Source organism: Sorex araneus, chromosome 5 (genome assembly GCF_027595985.1).
Source record: "Sorex araneus isolate mSorAra2 chromosome 5, mSorAra2.pri, whole genome shotgun sequence".
NCBI lineage: Eukaryota > Metazoa > Chordata > Mammalia > Eulipotyphla > Soricidae > Sorex > Sorex araneus.
This window is the reverse complement of record NC_073306.1, coordinates 213,539,229-213,563,389: the sequence shown is the minus strand read 5'-3', so window position 1 is coordinate 213,563,389 and position 24,161 is coordinate 213,539,229. Positions and strand designations below refer to the sequence as shown.

The 24,161-nt window shown below is 45.8% G+C and overlaps 1 protein-coding gene across 4 annotated transcripts in view; it reads right to left on the bottom strand.

The window, feature by feature from the left end:
• The window catches only part of GRID2 (glutamate ionotropic receptor delta type subunit 2), a 1,314,711-nt gene that overhangs the window by 602,003 nt on the left and 688,547 nt on the right, over positions 1-24,161 (bottom strand). The window lies entirely within an intron of this gene.

Here is a 24,161-nt window from a genome sequence, read left to right as displayed (position 1 = left end):
CTGGCCTGAGCGCTGTAGTCTGAGTCTGTAAGACGTTGCCAGGAGAGCTATGTTACCCTACAGCAGAGCACTTGCCTTGCACGTGTGAGGTCCTGAGTTCAACCTCTGGCCGCAGAACAATATATTTAAAAAATTAGAAAAGCACCAAAAGAAAAACAAGTACCCATAAATGAGTCAGGTGATTCCATGTCTGAAATAACCATAAATTAGGACTTTTTAAATGATATTTCCTATTCAATTTTCCAGCTTAAATTTTACAGATAGGTGAAATAAACAGTCTGGTAAAATATTTTCAATCCATTGGCAGGGCAGTTATCTTGTGGGCTGCTAAGTTTATAATGATATCTACCAGTGATATTCACATATTCAGTAAAAGAAGAGAGCAAGGCCTTTCTTGAATTACGCCCTCTTACCCTGAAGGGAAATACTTCTTTTCAAGTATTCAGGGGTTCACTGCATCAATGTATTACTGTCATCCCATTTGTTATTGATTTGCTCAAGCAGGTGCCAGTAATGTTTTCATTTGTCCCTGTCGCGTGCTAGTGTAGCCTGATGGTATTCGCTGGTTCCAGGAACACAAAGAGCATGTTGTTGCTACTGTTTTTGGCATATCAAACACGTCACAGGTAGCTTGCCAGACTCTGCCGTGATTCAGGGGTTAGCATTCATAAAAACAATATTGGAAACACTTGCTATTTCTAACACAGCATAGTCCTAATATTAAACTGTATAAGATAAAATGCACTTGGTCATTCTGTTCACCAAGTATTTTTTAAACCTATTTGTTTTTCATCCAGAAATTCTGATTCTCAGTTCCTCCCAGCCCTGGGAACAGTCGGTGCTGAGTGATAAAGGTGTGTTTGTGTTATGACGCTTTGGGGGACACCCATGCACGATTCTGCTTTACAAGGAAACTGGAATTCCCTGACCTCTTCGGAGGGGAGGTGGGCGAGATGAGGCCGTGGTCAGTGGTCAGTTAACCAGTCATGCTTCCGTAACAAGAGCTTCTGAGCTAGGGTGTCTGGGGTCAGAATTAAGCTGAGCTCTTGGATACTCCACTGGTGCCCGAGCTGTTGTTGGAGGATCCCCTTGGTCCTCCCCCTTGCTTTAGGTTTACAAACGCATCAGCCTGTGCATTAGGACCCACGTGACAAGGAGATTCATTGCCCGCCATGGAAAGCACTGATCTGAATATTATATTTTTGTTTGTCTGCTTTTGGTGCACACTCTGCAGTGCTCAGGGATTATTGCTGATTCTGCACTCATGGGTAACTGGATGGATCTGGTGGAACGTATGAGCTGCTGGGGTTTGAGCCCTGGTCAGCTGCATGCAGGGCAAACTCTGCCCACTGGACTATTTCCACGGCCCTGGAAATTACCTTTGAAAAATGCTTCCTAGTTCCTTTCCCATATAAATGGTTTCCTGTGACAATGCAGGCAAGATAGTTCTCCAGGATCTGAGTCTGCCGTCTTCCAGCCTTCCGGAAGTCCTTCTTTAAGGTTACAGTATTAGACCAATTATGGTTACAATCCAGCAACCGACAGACTAAGAGGGTCCCTGCCTCAGCTCAAATGCAGTGTGATGTTGGGAAGACCACCTGTTCCTGAAACTATCTTCATCTACACCAGGGGGGCTGGAGCAGAAACAAACCCATAGGCATATCTCAGTCACTAAAACAACTCATATTTGGCCCAAACAGTGCCACGTAATTTATGCTTTATGTTGGTTTGATATTTTTGAAAGTGAGCAGTGAAATGTTATTACAACACATAGTTTATAAAGAGCATTGTTAGACTCATTGCCATTTGAGCCTCAGATAACAGGTGTTTTAGGCTGAACGTTGATCTAGAAATATAGCACCCCCACTTAAAAAAAAAACACGAATTTCTTAGGGAAAATCACATCCTAAAAAAAAAAAAGATTGAACAACTGCCATTCATTCACCATGGAAATCAGAAGAAAACAAAATGATTTTTTTGGATACCATTATACAAAACAGGACAAGGGCTTAGTTTATTTTCAACTCAGATGCGATCTTCCAAAGCGAAATCTCCAGCCAAGGGGACAATAGCAACATCTGCTCCCATTTGTTGGACCCACAGGCCAGTTGAGCGCCCGAGTGAATGTTCAACTGGGAAACTACCGTGAAGACACCAGGCAGAGCAAACACCTGCATGTCAATGTGGCATCGCAAAGTACTAATCCGGTAAAGATGATTTGAGAAGTGAAAAACATGGTCTTGTATAGTAGTAAGATGACATACACGGATGCCTTTTCAATCATTTGTTAATCTTGATCACCCAAAAATGAAAACAAAGGTAACAAAGGAAATCCTGCCCCAGGGATGATACTTATTCAGCTGCTTTTCAATAATGTCTCCACAATAGAGCTCTTTGTAGTGGAAATGCGTAAGATACTGGAGCAAACTGCAAACAAGATCTGTGCACTCACAACTGGCCAAACGCCCACGCACCCATTGTTCAGAAATATTATGGCTGGAGGGATTGGTGGGGATGGGAGATGTGTGGTGAAAGTAGATAATGGACCAAACATGATAACTTCTCAGTATCTGCATTCCAAATCATAATGCCCAAAAGTAGAGAGAGAGTATGGGGAATATTGTCCGTCATGGAGGCAGGGGGAGGGTGGGAAAGGGGGGGTATGCTCGGGATATTGGTGGTGGGGAATGTACACTGGTGGAGGGATGGGTGTTTGATCATTGTGAGATTATAACCCAAACATGAAAGCTTGTAACTATCTCATGGTGAAACAGTAAAATTAAAAACAAAAATTAAAGAAAAAAAAGTTTTAACCTTCAAGAAAGAAAAAAAGGATCCATTTGAAGAGTTCACTGAACATTTTTTACTGATGTTACCGAAGCAAATCTGTTCTCACATCATTATCTAACTGGGTCAAGTCAACACAAAAATATAATTGCTCACAACTGATGCAAAGCACCTAAATTCCTTCCTAATTTATTAAAATAAATATATCATTCGAATGTGTGACTTCACGGTAAATTGTCTCGCTAGAGGCTTGTGTTTTTCCCTATCGTAAAGCTAAGAAAGCTGAATTAGCCTTTATTTTCAGAGAAAGAGCACGGTGGCTCTCTGTAGAGGTTAATTTAAGAGAGAAGCTTCAACATGCCGCATGGGGAGGGACAGCAGGGCAGAAACTCCCGTCCTGAGGTGACTTGGAGAGCCGCTGGGCAGGGGGCGAGGAAGCTTCTCTCCGCCCACGGGTTCCTGCATCTGGCTCTGTAAAACGCTATTCCTAACTGGACCTTAGGTTTCAAAGCTAGCTCAGGTCGCCGAAAACATTAACTTTCAGGTTGTCATTGAGGCGCCACCCAAATACATGGGGTAGAAATCAATGCTCATTTGGGTCATCAAGCGGAGTATGGGTATCCCGGCACACGCAATGGACATTCAAAGAGAGAAAAAAAATTACATGTTATTTTGCCATCCAGCTTGTATTTAAAAAAAAAAAAAAAGACCTCAGAGTACTCATTGTTCCCCAAGGTCAGCCACCCACAATGCAAATGCAGAATTGATGTAGGCAGGTAGATAGGGAAAGGCCCTTGGCAATGAAAATTGAGATTTAACAGAGTCTCTGGGAAGGGGACTCTTAAGATGTGCAGATTCAAGAAAACAAAAGACCCAGAAGAAACCATCAGCAGACCCTGAGGACAACAGACCCCTCCCCAGGGGGTTCCCCAAAGAAGGCCATCACCACTCCCAACCTCCCTAGTAACCTCCTTAGCAAGGACTTTTACCTGGGAAGAAGCCCCCACGTGGGGGCAGGTTGGAGAAACCCTATAAAGGCCACCTTGAACAAAGGAAGTGCGCGCATATGCTGCCTGAGCCCATGTGCTGCTTGTGCCCACGTGGCCGAGCACATGTGTTGCCCGCATCTCCCCCCTTGAGATGTGTACTTTCATGCTTTCGTGTCCGGTGCTAGGATGTGTGTAGAGCTTCCTCCACCCTTGGAGAAGCCCGCGTTCTCCCTTGAGCGCGTTACTCCTACTGGTCTTTCTTTTCCACTTATCCCTTCCTCCCTCCCTCAGAAACCTCTGAATAAAATCTATTTACTTCACTGCTTGTCTACTCCTGAAATTCTTTTCCGCGAGCGAGACAAGAACCCAGTAAACCCTGGGTCCCGGGTGTTTGAGGCGGTTGGAGAGAAAGTGACCGTCTTTCTCCTCCCCACTTCACGTAAGTCACCCGTGGGGCCCACCGACATCAGAATGATTTTAGATTTTATTTTCTGAAGCGGACAAGCCCTCCACACTGGCCAGATTCAGGCGGGGAGTCTCGGTGCATCTTTATTAAGGGCTGAATTAGTTTCTAGAGAATCTGTGTGGTCACCTTGTTGTTTCTTTACCTCAACAGTTAATGAGGTAGTGTGTATGGACGCCAGCTAATTGACATACAAAGACTGCTTGGAGAAATCCAGCCACAGAGGGCCATGGGCACCCACACTGACTCTGTCTGTAGCCCAGAGCCCTGCTGTTGCTCTGAAGATCAGACAGAATCCACACATGGCCAGAAGGATGATTTCATAAAACGTCATTTTGGCAGGTGATTATTTTGATTTGAAGTTAACCAAGGCCTGAAGAATCACAAGAAATTTTACTGCCCGAGAGAATAAAAATTGGGGATACTATCCGAAACTAAGACCGTTATCAGAAAATCAGAGACTCAGAAATTCCACTCTATCTGGAGAGCAAATGTGCAATAATGGAGCAGCTATTTTTTATATCAGCTGCCCTTTCCTCGTTCTGTACATCCTCGTCCTCTTTATTGGAAAACCCGGGTCCCACTCCCATTCCTTTTCCCAGGATAAATGCCTCATTTTGCCCTTTCGTGACTTTGCTTTGGGTTCCTGGTCTGGGTGCCACACCCGGCTATGTTCAGGGCTCCCTCCTGGCTCTGCAATGCCCAGGGTTTGGTGTGGGGGGATCCTACATATGCTATGCTGGGACTCGAACCCGGGCCATCTGCATGCAAGACCTCCCTGCCCCCTGCTCCCTTTTCTTGGCTTTAAAATCTGTGAGATTCCCCCCTTCATCATCATCATCATCATCATCATCATCACCCCATTGATCATTGAATTTCCCAAGCGGTCTCAGTAATGTCTCCATTCCTCCTAACCCTGAGATTTTAGCAGCCTCTCTCCACTCAGCTTTCCCATGATGCTGCATTGGAGGCTCTTTCAGGGTCAGGGGAATGAGATCCAGCTTGTTGCTGGCTTTAGCATATGAATATACCATGGGAAGCTTGCAACGCTGTCCCCTGTGGGCAGGAAACTCCCAGAAGCTTGCCAGTTTCTCCCAGAGGGAGAAGTAGGCTACAAGATATCTGGGAGCTCGCTTTTAAGTCTCTGGATGTTGGCCGTTGGTGGGATTACACACACCTGGGCTCCTCTGCCGGTATCTTCATGCGTGAGGCTTGTCCAAACGTGTGGAGAGGGGCCTCGAGTATGGCTGTCGCTAGGTTCCGGTGGTCTTCGGCCGCCGGGAGCTCTGCTCAGGGTGGGGAGGGAAGATGGAGCCCATCCCCTCTGAGGGGCCCCGGGGAAGACAGCCAGGCATGCAGGCAAGGACTCTGTGAGATTTCTGCCTTACATGTATAAAATCAAATGCTTCCTTCCGGTCTCCTGGTCTGTATGCTGTAATTTGATCATCTAAGCAGCCTGAGGAGACCCTAAAGGGGCAGGGCAGTGGCAGGAGGAAACTTGCTCTATTCCTGACCATTCCCACAAAACCACAGTCCTCTAAGGGCATCCGTGGACAGCCACACTTTGGCCTTGGGGAGTGGCTGGGCACGAATGAGTTAGGATGTGACAGCTTCATTCTACATTGTATGATGACTGGAATGTCATTTTACTCACTGAAGAGTGAAGGCTGCCCCTTTCCGGATACCCACTTTATCTCATCAACTGGGGACCCCAAGCACCTGTTAGCGTTTCCTTGGGACAACTTGCATTCTAGAAGACCAGAAGTTAAATGGGGCTGCTGGGGGCGGGGGGAGGGACTTCTGGCATGTTGTATCTGGGCGGGTCATGCTCTGGGCTTCTCTCTCTATATATATTTGAAGGAGAGAGTTCTCAAAGGCTTCTTCTCCTGCTTCTCGGCTTTCGATCAGCAGCCAGGGAAGTACATGGCTACAGTGTTGGGGCCAGGACACTGATACACACTGAGAAGCCACTCGAAATAAACCGATCACCACATAGACACACACTGGGATGTTTCTGATTCAATGTGCAATGAACTGTTTGGAGAAGAGTAAACAAAACCTAAATATATTTTTAAACACACACACACACACACACACACACACACACACACACACACACACACACACACATATATATATTCATCTTCCGATGAGATTTTGAAATTGTTACAGAAAATTGAGTTCCATTTAAATCATCACCTCAATTTGTTACACTAGGGAGATGAAAAAGGCAACATGTGTTTTCCTGAGTACATCCTACAAGCCCGTAGCCTTGGTTGTAGTTTCATTCTTGTTTGTTTTTGCCATTTTGGGCTACACCTCATGGTGCTCAGGGCTGACTCCTGGCTTTGTGCTCAGGGATCCCTGGGATGGGGCTCAGGAACTGTATTGAGTGCCAGGGATTGGACTGGGGCTCACAGCAAGACAAGCGCCTTAATCCCTCTACTCCCTCACACCCCACCCCCTCATTCGGATCTTCAGCAAAATAGTCAATGGAGTTACTTATGTATCACAAAATAGTCATTGGAGTTACTATGTATCACACATATTACAGGGCTCATTTTTCCTACTTAAAAATGAGAATGGTGAGTGGAACGAAGGTGAAAAACAGACATTATGGAAAATAGGGAAAAAAGCAATATGGCTTTTTAAGCTCAAAATAAAATAAAGTTCAAAACCACTTATGAGGAGAAGTGTTATCAAAATGATTGAAAAGGCACTTGTGACAAAACACACTCATGAATGAGAAATAAAATGGTCAGATAACACAATAAGTACTGCAATTCTCTTTCTTTTCCCAAATAGCTTTGAAGAAGAGAATGAATCTGAGAAATAGGAAAATGTTGACTTGAAAACAAGAGAGAGAGAGAGAGAGAGAGAGAGAGAGAGAGAGAGGAGGGAGAGGGAGAGACAGGGTGAGAGAGGGAGAGAGAGGAATGCACTAGAGGGAGATAGGGAGAAAGAGTGAGAGATAGGGAGGGACAGAGAGGAAGGGAGATAGAGATAGAGAGAGAGAGAGAAAGAGTGAGAGAGAGGGAGGGAGACAGGAAGGGAGATACAGAGGGAGAGAGAAAGAGAGAGGGGGAGAGAAAGAGAGAGAGGGAGAGAAAGAGAGAGAGATTAAGAACATGGCAGGTGACTCAAGGAACAGTTGGGTCCTGTGCTATTACCTCTTCCCAAATAGATGCAGATCCCCGAAGGTATCTTGGAAACCCCAGGACCAACCTGAAGACAGGAGGAGCGAAACTCTCTGCCTGCTTAGTACAGAAATGAACCATAGGAAAAAGGAAAGTTAATTAGCATTCAGCTACCAGGCGCCAGGCCTTGAGCTCTCCCAACTGAGCACTTTAAAAAGTAAGCTTCCGACTCATTTAAATACGCGGCAAGTGGAGCACCAGTTGAGCGCTTCCTCAGCACGCCGGGCCCTGACTGAGCTATTTCGAAGCACATGAGCACGTTTCTGTGTGACTCCTTGGCCAGATTTCCATACCCCCCACCCTCCTTCTGCCTCCACAAATGCTAATCAAGAGGTGCCTTCCCAGGATGAAATTCCTTCCCCAATTAAGATTCCATCGGAGCCTTTCATCTTTTATGTTTTAAGAGAATTAGGAAATAATAATAATTAGTGCACATGAGTCAGACTGCAGCTCACTCCCTTCTGAAGAGACAGCAGCTAAGCGAGTGCTCAGCCCCCAGGGCCGAGAATCAAACTTTGAAAGTGAGTGTCCGTGCCGACCGCTGGGAGCCTGGGCCCAAAGTGAATAGTGGACCACACGGGTTCCAGCATTTCATTTCTCTGGGCGTCACAGCGGCTTGGGAGCGAGGCGGTCCAGAGACCGCCCTTCCCCGGCTCTTAGCAGCTTTCCCAAGGTTGTCTTCTTGGCAGCTTCGAAACAACAAGGTGAAAACGTGCTTATGGCATGACAGACAGTTCGTTTTTGCATTAAAAATCAAAGGAAAAAAATCATTAATTACTAATCATCAATTGCAGGTAGGTGCCCTGTCAAGCACTGAAGCACAAAGAACATTTATACTAATTCCGGGATTTACTGGGGAAAAGGAAAGAGCATTTCCACGTGTGTCTGGTGCAATGTGGTGGTTGGTCTGCCCGTCAGCGTCTGCTGCGTGCCCTCCCACTGTGGCCCAGCGTCCCCACCCGGCATCCCTGGGCATGAGCATTTCTCACACGGTGGGCTGTTCTCCCCTTTCCTCTCCGCAGTCCTGGCACTTGAATATACTTATCATATCGCGGCAGCCGCAGGCTCCTAGCCGACTCCCGTCATTTGTTTGCTTGTTTGCTCAAGGAACAAGGAAGATGAGGGCTGGCACGAAGGACGGGTCGTTCTCGGGAGGGCAGCCGAAGGGGGCTGTGTGCAGGTGAGCACTCGAGCCTTCCAAAGACTCAAGGAATGAAACAGCCAGAGGGGAGCGGAGACACGACCCCACACATGCCACTCGGGCACCGAGATCACGCTGGACGGCCTTTGAGACACAGCGATTGCGGTGAGAGCTCGAGACGCAGACGAGAACCGGTCCACGCGGGGTTGAGGTCAGAATTACAGAACTTTCCGCAATTACTACAGAACTTTCCGCAAAGGCAAACGTTTAACATTATGAAATATGACGAGTGCCCAGCTGTGTGCCGCTGCGCTGGGCTCTCCCCCGCCCCTCTTTCTCTCTGCCTGGTGGGCCCCAGTCCTGAGAGAGTCAAGGGTGCATCTTCGGACTCTGGAAGCCGGTACTGATAAGTACTCAGCCTCCATGAGCCCAGCACCCCACCTCCCCTCAGCCTACTCGGTTTTGCCACCCAAGCAGCTAGATACCATCTCGGGACCCTGTGTAGTCTCAACATTTCCCATCTTCCCGAAATGTTCCTCGTAGGAACACATTGCAGAAACTATTTTGGATACAGAGTTGAGTGTATTCTAGCTGCATATATTTGAATATATACATAGTGTACATATTGAATATATGTATTTACACTCATCTGTTTATAAAATAAGCACACACGCAGACTGGGTGCGGGACACATTCCCGGTTCTCAGATGGTTGCAGGTTTCTTCCCTCTGGCCGCCCTGTCCAGCCAGTTGACCCCTGGTCCCACGCCATTCCCTGTATTTGCTGGATTTTAATCTGTGACATCCTGGGCACCCACAGGGCGCCCTATGGCCCCCAGCTGAGGAATGCTAATTTAGATAAAAATTCTGCCTGTAAGTGACTGGAGATAGTCTAAACATTCTCCTTAGCTTGACTCAGCTGGAGCAGCTTTCTTCCCAACTGAGGACTTTGATTTTCTTTTTCTTAGATCATTTACTTTAGAACTAAAAACTTGCAACTGTAAACAGTTTTTGCTTCCTCTTAGAGATGTAAATCTTCCCGGCTTCTTGCCAGTTTTACGACCCCCATATATCTGCCTCGGGCCCGGCCCTGGCAGTCCTTCCTAGAACTTCCTTAATGCAGCGATTAAGGTAGGTAAAATCTCCCTCCAGGTCTGGGTAATCGGGGAGGATTGCAACTGGGGAGACAGAAATCACCAGACACGCGCAGTGGAATCTTCCCAGCACTTCCCGCACCAGAGCTCTGGGCGCAAACTCTCCTAACGGTGATTCCACAAGAGCCTGTGATTCATCAGGAAAAAAAAAAAAAGTTGTAACAACTTTTTCCCATTTCACTGTACCTGGAGAGGCATTAGAGCTTAAAAGAGGCAAGAATGATCTAGAGGTAGCTTCATGATTTCTGGCTTTGCAACCTGGAGCTAATGTCACATGCTACATCTCATTTTCTTTTTATGTAAAATGGAGCCAAACGCTGCACATATTTGGTGTCAGGAACAAACATGCAAACATGTAAAGTAAACATGCTTATAGCCTGGCACATAAGGAAACCTCAATAAATAGTAGCATGGTTGCTTATAAAGGACCTGTTTGTGGCAATCAGAATCAACTCTGATTTCTTGTCACCAGTGAGGTCTGCTTGATCAGTTTATATATATACACACATATATGTAGGTATATATACATGCACGCATATATATAGCATATATATGTATGTATGTGTGTGGTTTTTTTTTCAGTTTTTCATCACTAATTTTATGCTTAAAATTTCACACAGACTAATGTTCCCTCAGGAGGCATGTCAAAGACATCAGCATAAAATTATAACTAAGGGCATAAAAGGTAGGTACTAGGCAAAAACAATTACATCTGTCCCTAAAGGAATTCCTAATCACCTTGATTGAAAATAGCAAAACGATGTGGAAATTTATAACTAAGTCAACAAAACTAAAATGCAAGTGATTGCTTCATTTAGAGAGAAAACAAAACTTATGTCATTTCTTTCTTTTTTGTTTGTAGAACAAAGATATTATTAGAACATGCCATTGGATTTCTTTTGAAGTTACACAAGACATTTTTGTAAAATTATTGGCCACATGTTCGATTAAAAATAATCCAACAATTGTTCATTAGCTATTACTATGGGAAAAATGGACTGGAGCGATAGTACAGCGGGTAGGGCATTTGCCTTGCACACAGCCAACCCGAGTTTGACTCTTCCATCCCTCTCGGAGGGCCCAGCAAGCTACCAAGAATATCCTGGCCGCACGGCAGAGCCTGGCAAGCTACCTTTAGTGTATTCGATATGCCAAAACAGTAAGAACAAATCTCACAATGGAGACGTTACTGGTGCCCGCTCAAGCACACCGATGAACAATGGGATGACAGTGCTATATATATATGGGGAAAATGGCATTTGGTTGTCATAGACCACAAAAAGTAACTTTCTGAGAACAAATTTAAGTGTCTCAAACATTAAACAGTTCTATATTAGTAATCTCCAAACGCAAATGACTTTACTTCCCCCAAGAGAATACGACAATATGTGGCCATATTTTTTATTGACATGGTTGCTGTCTAAGGGTGGAGTCTGACAATGGACTTGGCATTCTCCTGAGACAAGGAACTGCAGGGTCTAAATGGTCAGAGAGCAAAAGCTGAGAAGCGTCATTCTGCAGCCACACGGGCAGAGTTGGAGGAGCCTGTACCTTTCTGAGGTAGAACCAGAGTTGGCTGCAAGCAAGACCCCTGCTGGAATCCCACACTATCTCCCTAGGCCCCAGGAAAAAGGTTTGTATTGGAATTCTAATTTAGCCTAGACCAGTACAAGCAAGTTAAGAGGGGTTTTTACCCATCCTAAATATTATCATCTGAATGCATTTTACTTACAAATGCCTTATCTCTTGGGGCCAGAGAGATAGCACAGTGGTTAAGGCCAGGCCTTGTCTGTGGCTGACCCAGCACAGTCCCCTGCTCCTCAGGGCCCTAGAGTGCTGCTAGACGCAGGACTCCTGTGAAACTGGCGTGCATACATCTCCTCTCACATACAAGTGTGTAATACACTGAATGAAAGTCAGTCGATCTATTTTTGATTTCCAGGAAGAACAAAACTCAAACCATGAGCTATCTGAGACTTCAGGAGCACTGAGAGTCCAAAGTAAAGAATTTAGGCACCTGCTAGTCTATTTTCTACACCAAACTGACAAAGTCATTGTAAATGTTTTTTTGTCTGTTTGTTTTCTGCATTAGTGAGAACTAAAAAAATGAAATCTGGGGGGCTGGAGTGATAGCACAGCGGGTAGGGCGTTTGCCTGGCACTCGGCCGACCCAGGTTCGAATCCCAGCATCCCATATGGTCCCCTGAGCACTGCCAGGAGTAATTCCTGAGTGCATGAGCCAGGAGTAACCCCTGTGCATTGCCGGGTGTGACCCAAAAAGCAAAAATAAATAAATAAATAAATAAATAAATAAATAAATAAAGTCTTTGGTATAGGCTAGAATGGACTAAAATTCGATCAGTTAAGGTGTTCTGTGACTGGCTGTGTCAAGTTTTGCTTCCTCCCAAAAGGTCTTATTGCATGTCCTTGCCCCTCTCTCATCCCCACAGTCTGTTGGCTAATGTCTGTGTCTCGGGATAGAATCCTACCCCCTTCTCTCCCCTCACCTCTGACCCCGTAGCTGCTCCTCAGCTTCCCTGTTTCCCCTCAGCTAACCAGGAAACCGGCAACATCCTTCATTCCATGAGGAGCTGGGGCCCCGGGCCAGAGTGGCCGCGCAGTGGGCAGGGCGTCTGCCTGGTCCTCGGCCAAACTGGGGTCGTCTCCAGAATCCCAGCCTGGCCTCCAGCAAGAGTCACCTCTGATTGCAGAGCCAAAAATAAAGAGAGAGAGAAAGAAACTGAATGCTGTTGGGTGTGCCCCCCCCCCCGCCGCAAAAAAAAAAAAACAAAACAAAAAATAAAGCAGTCTCCCGAGAAGCTCCACCGTCCCGGCCACCCCGGGCCTGTGTTTCTCTGGGGTCTTCCCCGCTTCTCAGCGCTGCTGCTGTTACCACGAGGAAGCTTATCCCTGTCCCATCTCACTCAGACACCACGGAATTACCCACTGTTTTAAAAATGAGTCACATCCTCGAAACCATGTGGGTGCTTTTGTCCTAGTCCTCAACTGCCATGAACGTTCAGACTTTTTGCTTAAAATTGGGGGTCCCTGTCCTGCCAGATCCACCGCCTCAGGCCTGTGCTCCACAGAGAACCTAGTCTGCCGAAAATTCCAGGTTCGTGGAGTTCTGAGGGGTTGGACACCCCAGGCCTTCTGCAAGTCAGGATGCGCAAACTCACCTCTCCGGGTTGGACGGCCCAGGTAAGTATCCTGTTTTATCTGGACAGGCATTTCCAAACTCTACAACAAGACGTCCCAGTAGGAGCACACGAGAGCGATGGGAATGTAGAGTAGAAGCCAACCAACCAACCAACCAACCAACCAACCAACCAACCAACCAACCAACCAACCAACCAACCAACCAACCAACAACACCATTCACGCACAAGGCTTCACTTGCAACAACAGCTTAATAAACGCCTTTCAGATGAAGACGCAATGTCCCTGTGGAGAAATACAACAACTGCCACAATTTTCCTCCTACAGAAATATTTTTTGATCACTTGTTAGCCACTTTGCGATAAAAAAGCAATGTAAAATAAATGACTATGCGCCTGCTACGGGGACAGGCTTGAGAGGTGGTTGGGAAAATGGAGACAAGGAGGAGGAGGCTGCCATAGTAACAGCATTAGTGTCAGAATGTTGGATGCCCAGAGAGTGTCAACTGTGGGGTTAGATGAAGTGTGTGGGAAACTGTTTTGCTTCATAAAAAAGATAAAGAAAAATTTCATTGTAGTTTCTTTGTGTTTCTCTTCATTCACGAAAAAAAAAAACCTTACATCTTCATTACTCTATCTACAAATCTTAAACATGGGTCTCAAGTATTAAAGTAAATGTAGTTGATCGAATAATAAACATATTTTAGTTATTATTAGTTATTTAAAATTAATGGACCCATACGTTCTGATATTTTTAGTGTTAGATAAATAATATATTCAATTATTTAATCCTCTTATGCTACACTTTTGTGTACTCTATTAAGGAGGCTGCTAGAAATATCAACAAATCCTCACTAATTTTCCCTACCTAAGCTGATAATTTCTCTTATTTGCTTGCATTGCAATGTTAAAAGTACCGGTAGAATTGTCGTGTAGGGAGACCAGCTAACTTTTCAGCAAAGCTTCCTGGGGTGACTAGAGTTAAAAATCTGGTCCTCTACAAATCTAAAGTATTGATTTTGTCAGTAAGCATTTAAGGAATTGATTAAGTTCTGGGAGCCTGACTCACAGTAATCCAAGCTGGCAAATGGATTTAGACGCCTGTGCTAACTTAGAGCCATTTGCCCTGGCTTCCTCGAGCAGCAGGGCAGACTGCAGAAATACATGTTTCCATCTCGAAATGCGAAATAAACGTATGGACCATTCATGCACCAAGAACATTTTATCTGAGATTAGCAACCAATTAAGGTGCTAAATTATTTGCTAGCAGATTAATTAAGTTTCCTATTTATTTGTACTAAATAAGTTTCCCTGGTGCTTGAAATATAGGGACAGAGATTCTCATAGTTTCAGAAGGTCATGTTGAAAATAGAGGCAGAAACACAGATGAACAACATCAAAAATTCTTTCCTTCAAACGTGGGTAGGGCCTGGGAAAGTGCCGACAGACCCCCCATCCTTGCTCCCCCACGGCTGTCTTCTCTGGGCGGTGACAGCCACACACGGCCAGCTTCAGTCTCCAAGTATCGCATTAGCAAGGTTATATTTAATTTTGTCCGTATAACTTTATGGAGAGAAAACAGCATAAATTTAATCTTTCTCAGATTCATTTACATTTGAGGTTTGCATGTTACACATGTAGTGTGACATGTGCACTCCAGGGTCAGAACTCCTTGAGACAGCCCGGAGGACTCATTTATGCCACACCACACACATCACTGGCTCACTTTTAGGTTTGGGTAAGCTAACGCATTATCTGCAGACTTCAGTGTGTTCAATGTTCAGCAGGAAGTGTGTCTTCTAGTTGTTTAGTTTCTCTGGAAGTCGATGTAGAAACTCACTTCCTTGGTTGTGGTTTTATTATTTTGAACACTTTGTGTTTGCAGCATTTGCCATTTAGCCTGAATGTTCCGGGGGGTGGGGGGGGCAATCTTACCGAGGAGGGCATTCCCAGGAGCTCAGCCAACTGCCTCACGAGAACTTGTAAGTGCTCTGAGAGAACGATGGGTTAGAGGACTTTCAATTCTCTGTTCTTGAAGATCAAAAAGCACGGTATTATGCTTCAACTTAATAGTATAACCCTCATTGTGTGAGATACTTTGCTCCTAATTTTGCTTACAATAAATAGAATAGAATGAAAGTGTCAAAACTATTCTATTTAGTGGAAATTAAAAGCCAGCAGCTTAGATGTGGAAAGGCAATTTTGTGAGCTTGAAACTATTGGGAAATGTTCGCAGCAAACGGCCCACCACTGTCAATATTCCAAGTCAGGTCCATAAAAGAGTTGTGCATTCCGACTCTTTGGACTTGGTCCTGTTAGGATCTGCCTTGTTCCGACACAGAGAACTTCTAAGATCGAAACAGCCCCGAGCACAAAGGCACAGCCTGGTACCGTCCCAGGCCTCGTAGGGGAAGCAAAGGACTGTCATACATGGTTTTGGCCAAGTGGAAAGGGTAACACATTTGCAACTTTTTCATTTGAAAAATAAATGTTCAGAGACGTGGGCTGCTAGTAACAGAGCAGCCTTGCAGGATCAAAAATACACAAACTTAATTTTAGTTAAAACTAAAATTCAGATTCGAGTGTAGTTCAAGTCTTATCACTGAGAACTGTAAGAAAGAGATTAAGTCAGGAACAAAGAGACATCTTTAAAGGGACTTCTAAGTTTCAGTCTAATAGAAGAATACACACACACACACACACACACACATACATACGCGCACACACACATACGCATACATGCAGACACACTTTTTCTTCCCTTAGAATCCCTTGCCATTGAGAAGAGCGTGTCAAATACGGAGCAGATGGATTTTTTGATTTGCTTTTATGAGGGCCACACCTGGCAGGCTCAGAACTTACTCCTGGTTCTGTGCTCACAGATCACATCTCATGGGCTCAGGGGACTTTTTGGGGGCTGTTGGGAATCAATCCCAGGGTGGCCACAGGCTAGTTAAGTGCACTTCCTGCTGTACCACTGCCCCCGGGGCAGCTGGATATTTGAGTGACTGGCCATTAGCTGCGGGTTGATGACCCATGACTATTGGTTCATTAGAAATAAATACAACTTTTATTACAGAATTCAGCATCATTAGCTTTGTGATCAAAGGATTATAGAAGACTCTTATCCCAATGAAATTAGGAAACTTTCATTTTTTTAAAGCCATATGGTTGAAGATAGAAAAAATATAGATTATAATATACACAAAATGCTGTCTATGAATAATGGCCTTATGCTTTGAAATAGACAGTTTTGTATCATGCTGATTGACAATATTAAAGTTATCTGGGGTAAACTGCAGTAAAATGAAAACTATTTTATAATATATACTTAAGGAATAGTGCATTTTTCATACTATAGGATTAAAAAGGGGCTGGAGCAATAATAGCACAGTGGATAAGGCATTTGCCTTGCATGCAGCCAACCCAGGTTCGATTCCTCTGTCCCTCTTGGAGAGCCCGGCAAGCTACCGAGAGTATCCCGCCCGGATTGCAGAGCCTGGCAAGCTACCTGTGACGTACTCAATATGCCAAAAACAGTAACAACAAGACTCACAATGGAGGTGTTACTGGTGCCCGCTTGAGCAAATCGATGAACAATGGGACCACAGTGCTACAGTGCAGAATAAAAAGAGTTCAAGTAACTGCAGGGTTCCTTCCTGAAACTTTGAAACATCCAAACAGAAGACAATATTACCTTAAAGTAATCAAACCATCTTTTGTTTAAAAAAAATTGATTTTTCTTATCTTAAAGCCATCTATGACCTATCACTGTAGCACTGTCTTCCCACTGTTCATTGATTTGCTCAAGCAGGCACCAGTAATGTCTTCATTGTGAGACTTAATGTTAATGTTTTTGGCATATTGAATACACCACGGGTAGGCTTGCCAGGCTCTGCCGTATGGGCAGGATACTCTTGGTAGCTTGCCAGTCTCTCCAAGAGGGATGGAGGAATCGAACCCAGGTCAGCCGTATGCAAGGCAAACATCCTACTTGCTGTGCTATCGCTCTAGTCCTATCTATGACCTAAATGTTCTAAATTATGTAGAACATTTTTGTCCTTTCCGAAAAGGTTATAATTTACATAGCATTCATCGCAACATTATTTCTATATAAAACTGTATTAAAGAAACAATTCTGATCCATCTTTAAAAGTCAAGCCATGTTGGACTCCTGTTTTGCCACATTCAGTTCCAGGACACTTGCAGGTACGCGGTGATAACAAGCTTTCTCCAGCTCTCACAGCGGGCTGGCTTCCCCAGCTGGCACCTCCGCACTGTTTCCTTACAGCTCCGAACTCCTCGCAGGAGAGGGGGAGCCCTGGGAGTAGACATCTAAGGTTTTCGGTTCCTAAGACTTCAAAGGGAGCATAATTGACTCAATGCCACACGAATACTCCAGGGACAGAAACAAAGATGCAAACAGGACTGATATGCTCATTCCCCCTAAGCAATTAAGTGACAGTGCTAAGTGAGCAATTAAGAAACAAAACAATACTCATTCTATTGACGGTTAAGCTTGATTTTCTTTGATGACTTCAACAATTTTCCATGGCAACTTAAAAAGTATAAGAAGCCACAGAGTCAGTGCCTTGGGTACCCTGGTGATCGGGGAAGGGGGGACAGCCACAGACCCAAAGCACAGGCCCAGCAACGCTGACCACTGAAACTAAGCTAGATCAAAGCTGAACCTAAGCTAGACCTAAGCTAGACCAGAGGCTAGACACTGACCTTTGAAACGTGGCTGTCAGTGTGGCAGGCAGGGCTGGGTGAGGGGGCTGCAGGGCTGGGTGAGCAGGGGAACACTGGGGCAAGGAAGTTGGCACTGGTGGTGGGATTGTTGTTAGAATATTATATGCCTAAGACTCACCTATAAATAAGTTCATAAATCACAGCTCTAAAGTAAAAAGTAGCACTGTAGCACTGTCGTCCCACTGTTCATCTCTTTGCTCCGGCGGGCACCAGTAACGTTTCCATTGTGAGACTTGTTGTTACTGGTTTTGGCATATCGAATGTCACGGGTAGCTTGCCAGGCTCTGCCGTGCAGGCGGGATACTCTTGATAGCTTGCTGGGCTCTCCGAGAGGGACAGAGGAATTGAACCTGGGTCAGCCATGTGCAAGGCAAACGCCCTACCCGCTGTGCTATCGCTCCAATCCAATAGAAGAACTCATAGACAGGACTTCCGTGACTCCCTTTTCTGACCGGAACCCCCTGGTCCTCTCTAAGGCTCTCGCAGGAACCCGGTGCCTCTGGGCTCACCTCTCGCTCCTATTGCCAATGCAGCCGCTCCGTGTCGCGCTCCACTCTCCTCTCTATCCGTCATCTAGCCCGGGACAAGCCACTTCCACAGACGTGTGTCTAGGACCAGGCAGCCGCCCTGCTGGACCTGCTCGCGGCTCGTGTCCCCGTGTGGGCGGGTGCTTCTCTGCATCTCACCCCACCCCTGGCAGCCGCTGGCTGTGTTAACTGCTCCAGCATCGCAATGGTTTAAAGTTAGAACCTTTCTTTGCTGCCCCCTCCCTGACCCCCGAAGTGCTCAGGGCTTACACCTGACTCAGTGCTCAGGGACCACTCTGGGGGGCCTGAGGGGGCTGTCCTGGCAGCTGCAGATGCAACCCCGGGTGGCTGCTCCAAGGAGACACTTTGTCTGCTGAGGCATCTCTCGGGGCCCCAGGTTAGAACTTTTAAGCCCTCTTACTTTTTCAAATTATCTCTATAAATTCAATTTTTTTAGTGAGTTCTCTCTAAGATAAATTTTGCTTGTTTTTATCTTGAACTTTTTAATATCATAAATATTCTACTTAAGCCTTGGTTCTTAGAATGAATCAATAATGTGTCGATTGAGAGCTGAGAGTATAAAGAACGCTAGCTAGTTCACTGTCAACCGTTCATTTAAAGAGCTCAGATGGGATGAGGCCATTTCAGTGCTTACAATTGTAGATTCTGTACGTAGATTTATGTGTCGTTTACAACATGATAATATACCAACAGTCATTGTACCACTTTACCCCAAAATATTCACCTGGTCTTCCTCCCTCCCTCCCTCCCTCCCTTCCTTCCTCCCTCCCTTCCTTCCTTCCTTCCTTCCCTCCTTCCTTCCTCTCTCCCCTCTTTCCTTTTCCCTTTTATCTTACATGAGGACAAATACTGGTTTTCAGTACTCTTTTCCCCAATACAATATGTGAAAAGGATTCTGCCTATGGAAATTCACATATATTTAAGTGCAGTTGATGCTCCTTTCTTTTCTGATTCTGTCTTTTAAAATCCTTCTGCTCCCTAAAATTTATCTCTTATTTCAAAATAACACCAGGTTTGATTCCGTAGCTATTCACACAAGTGTCCAGAGCCATGGAGAGTGTGAGTCACCATCCCCAAGGCTGAAAGAACTGTGTCTGCATTCTCACACCATAGACCAATGTCCTTCCTGGGTAGATTTACTCTTAGCTTTGCACTTCTGTGGCTTTGGTGGCAGTTTTCCTGCTGGAGGGGGCCTGTGCTGTGAGGATTCATTGCCCTGCTCACTGCTCCCACAGCTGCTGTGTGTCGTGCAGAGAGAAATGCTCCTGCCCCACCAGCTTCATCTGGACGTGACTTAGCGTCTCCCTGACCGGAAGTTCAATACTAAGGAGTCGATAGACTCTTGCTGAAGAGTCCGGAGCCCCTCAACTTTGCACATTGAAATTCTATGTCCACGGTCATGGATCCAAAGAGGAGCCAGCCAAGGACATAGATCTCCGGGGACAGTCTGTTCTCCGACACCGCGTCACCCACCCAGCACCCACACGGGGCCCAGAGCACAGTACCCCAGCACCCGGGGAGCTCTCTGGGGCTCGGCTGACGCCAGCCCAGCGCTGCCATTGTGGCCCCATTAAAGAAAAAAGATGGTACAGAGGGATGTGATGCACGAGAAGGCGGGACCCTGCAGAGCTCTGCTGAGGGGGTCCAGACACTGAGGAGACCCCTCGCCCTCTCCCCTGTGAAGATCAAGTCTGCAAATCAGAGCAATCATCACTCAAAGACAGTGCTCACTCAAGGAACTCCAGCCACTCCCCCCACACCAGTCAGTCTCTGGATTCTCTCTCTCCCTCCCACTCTCTTTCTGTCTCTCCCTGTCCCTCCCTCTCTCTCTGTCTCCCTCCCTCTCTCCCTTCCTCTCCCTCTCTCTTCTTTCTTTCTCCCTCCTCTGTCTCTCCCTCTCTCTCTCCCTCTCTCTCCACCCCTCCCTCTCCCTCTCTCTCCCTCTGTCTTTCCCATCCCCTCTCTCTGTCTCCCTCCCTTGGTCTCCCTTCCTGTCTCTCTTCCTCTCCCTCTCTCTTCTCTGTCTCTCCTTCCCTCTCTCTCTCTGTCTCTCCCTCTCTCTCCTACCCTCCCTCTCCCTCTCTCTGTGTCTCTCCCTCCCTCTCTCTGTGTCTCCCTCCCTCTGTCTCCCTCCCTCTCTCTCCCCCTCTCTCCCTCTCCCCCTCCCCCTCCCCGGGGTTTGCAACACAGATACTGAGTGAGAGGTTGTCTTTGCTTTCCCTGTTCTCAGCACACGGTTCTTATCCCGAGTGATCGCTTCCAACTCTCTTGACAACATCACTTTGAGCAGAAACCATTAGCACACAGACATCGACAGGGGCAACGCGGGTATACAAGGAACACAATTCACTCAACGACAAGAAAACCACGAATCTCATTCAAATATCAGAGGAGCTAAAGTGTCTACTGCATCACAGGAGACACTGCCTGCGGCCAGCCGGCACATGGGGAACTGCAGGTTATCACACGGCAGCAGGGAAGTGAAATCAAGGAGACAGTGAGGTGGGCCAGAAGAGCTCTCTGATCTGGGCACTCCGGGGACACCAAGGACACAGGGCGGCAGAGGACAGCGCAGAGCCAGGACGGAAGCTGCCTGGAGCCCAGAAGTCTGTGAGGAAGCCGCATCACCTCAGAAAGACAGCCCTGTGGGAAGCTGGTCTGTGAGGAAGCCCCATCACCTCAGAAAGAAAGTCCTGTGGGAAGCTGGTCTGTGAGGAAGCCCATCACCTCAGAAAGACAGCCCTGTGGGAAGCTGGTCTGTGAGGAAGCCAGTCACCTCAGAAAGACAGCCCTGTGGGAAGCTGGTCTGTGAGGAAGCCCCATCACCTCAGAAAGACAGCCCTGTGGGAAGCCGGTCTGTGAGGAAGCTGGTCACCTCAGAAAGACAGCCCTGTGGGAAGCCGGGCTGCTGCCGCTGAGAGCCTCAGAGACCTTCCCCGCGTGTGAGCGGCAGCCCGCGGAGACTGAACGGGGAGAGGCCACAGCCCAGCAGACCCCACGGAGAGAGCCACGTCGGGGCCGGGGGGGCTGAGTCCAGAGAACTGACAGGAAGTTGTTTTTACACGGAAGGGCTGAGGCCAGCTACAGGGCTCGGCCACACCAGGCTGCCCGCTGCTGCTCCCTGCGCCCTGGGCGGCCGTGCCCACCCCAGTGGAGTGACACCCTCGCTCCAGCCCTCAGGTCTGTGGCAAGTGTCTTGGCAGCGGGGCTCAGAGTCCTGGGGCACACAAAGGCTGCTGGGGCCACGCTTGTGACCCGTGTGGAGGTGGCACATTGGCAGGGATCATCAAATGAAAGTGATGTGAGGATAGAAGCCTTAACCTGAAGTACTGGCGTTCTACAGGGGGAAACACACACATACACTCAGGGAAGGCAACGTAGCAGTCGGGGAAGAAATTGCCTCGATGTTAGAAGGAATGGTGAAGCCACGTCTTCCCTTGCAGCACTCAGAAGGAACCATCACGCACACGTATGTGTTGTATCATGTATTACAAAGGTCACAGGCCAGCAGAAGGGACCCGGACCGTTGGTTTCCCAGGATGCTACACCGTGGCGTGCCATTGGCCCGCGGACAGGGAATGGGACATCACTGATGTGGAAGTTACAACTGAGTCCCTAAAAGGTGAGTCTTATTAATTATTTTCCTGTGTCACACCCCACAGTGCTCAGGGTCGACTCCTGGCTCTGTGCTCAGGGATCACTCCTGTTGGACATAGAAGGTGCTGGGAGCCATGTGCCCTGCCTGCTCTGCTACTTTCCCAGCTCCTGAGGGAACAACAGTTGGCGGCTTCTGTACCATTAAATCTCCCTTGAATCATGGTAGGGGATAGTTACACAGTGGTTCACGTTGGGTTTCAGTCATACAATGTTCTAACACCCGGCCCTTCACCAGTGCACACTTCCCGCCCCCAAGGCCCCTGCTTCCCTCAGGAAGATAGCTAATCCCCTATGGTAGACATTCTCTCTCTCTCTCTCTCTCTCTCTCTCTCTCTCTCTGTCTCCCTCTCTCGTTCTCTCTCTCACTTTCGCTCACGCTCTCTCTCTCATTCTGAAAAGTTATCATGCATACCCCTGTTCCTCCGTTCGGCACTCAGTTCTTGTCCAGAGTGCTGGTTCCCAACTATCATTATTGCAGTGCTCTCTTCTCTGTCCTAACCGCGACCCCCATCGGCCCCCACCTGCGCCCACCACCACTTGTGGTAAGCTTCAGGCTGTGGAGACGAGTCCCCCTGGCCCCTGGCGCTCCTTTCTATCACCCTTGGAGAACAGTCTCATATTACATTTGTTTTACTATACCTCTCAGGTAAATTCCCGAAGTCTGTATCTGCCCTCCTCCCTCTGACTCGAACAATAGTTTTCATGTTATTACATCACTTTTTCAATGAGGAAACTAATGATTAATGAGAATTGTCCCTTTTATACTTTTATGTATACTTTGATAGTTTCATTTTGTTTCTGATAACTTTAACCATTTTAATTTTACTGAAATATTAACCAATGAACTACTTTAATTCACCAAACAAAAGGAAATTTACACTTTAAACGCTGAAAATATTTAGTGACTATCGCGGATATAGTCTTTCCTCTTTATGAGAAGTCCTGGATCCACAAAGTAACTTGCATATCCAGTAAACATGCATATTCCCACACAACTTTCCTCAGCCTGCACACACACACACACACACACACACACACACACACACACATAGATCCTTCAAGTGTGGCACTTTCTGATTTACCAGTGATTTCAACATTTAGGATATTTTTTTGTTACTTTTAGGTAACTGTTGATTGATTAAATATGTCCTCTTCAGGAAGCCATCTTTTATCTCCCTAGTAAAAAATGATCTTGGGTGCTTCAACTTCGGTTGGTACAACTTTAATATTACAATTTATCTGACTTGCCTGTGCATTTACTTTAATCTTCTGGAAGATTCTGTGTTGCTTAAAAGAAAAAATCAATTTTTTTTAAATGAAAATGCTCTGATATTCTTTATCTAATTGGAAATTTATTGGATCAATGAAACTCTGAGGTATGTGATATTCTTGGAACAAAGTCCTATATTTGTCCTTAGACTGTATAAGAAAAATCTCTATTAAAATTAAAACTGGTATTATTGACAGTTTCTCAAAAGTTTTATTCTCAGTAATTTATACTCTACTTCCAACTTCTTGGTACCAATTATATTATAGAGTGTCAAAGAACTTCTAACACATTCCTAATTTGGAGACTTTATAGCACTTCTTTGGGTGCTAAAGAAAGCAAAGTGGAAAAGTGAGGAAAAAGTATTAGTGAAAGTCATTAAAATAAAAAATTTAAAATAAACCCAAATAAAATGCCATGACCAGCTCCAATCCCAGATAAGACAGAAGTTGTAAAATAAAATGAAAATCCCTTGAAAATAATTTTCTTCAAGAAAACAGCAAACATTTTAGGGCGTGAATTATTTATCCCTCATTAAAAATCTTTAACTGTATTAAAGTCTTGCTACTTCTAGCCAGTTGAATAGATACTGTTAACATGTGAAGCTCTGGCATTATATAATGTACTGTGGCTATCATTTTGCAATGTTTCAGAAAATGTTAATTATTTGTGTTGGTACAGAATTGCCATGGTTAGAGCAAATTTGCAAGATGTTGTGTAAAGGAATCATGGCCAGGCAATAATAGCCTGATTATCTGTTCTCAGAAGAAAAACTTCTTAACTTACTAGGATATTTAAGTGTTAGAAAACTATACGCTTGTGAATTCCTTTTTGAATGTTTTAGATACATCCAGGCCGATGGCACATGCAATCCCCTGTAGTATTTCTTAAAATTATGCTGCCTGTGTGTCTAAATATATATAAATAAAAACATTCCCAGTAATTAACTGGACAGTACAGGGTAAATGTGATATGCGAGGAAATCTCTGCGTCAATTCCATTAGTGTTGTGTAGTTAATTCCCTTGTAAGGCTCTTAATTTCCATTTCC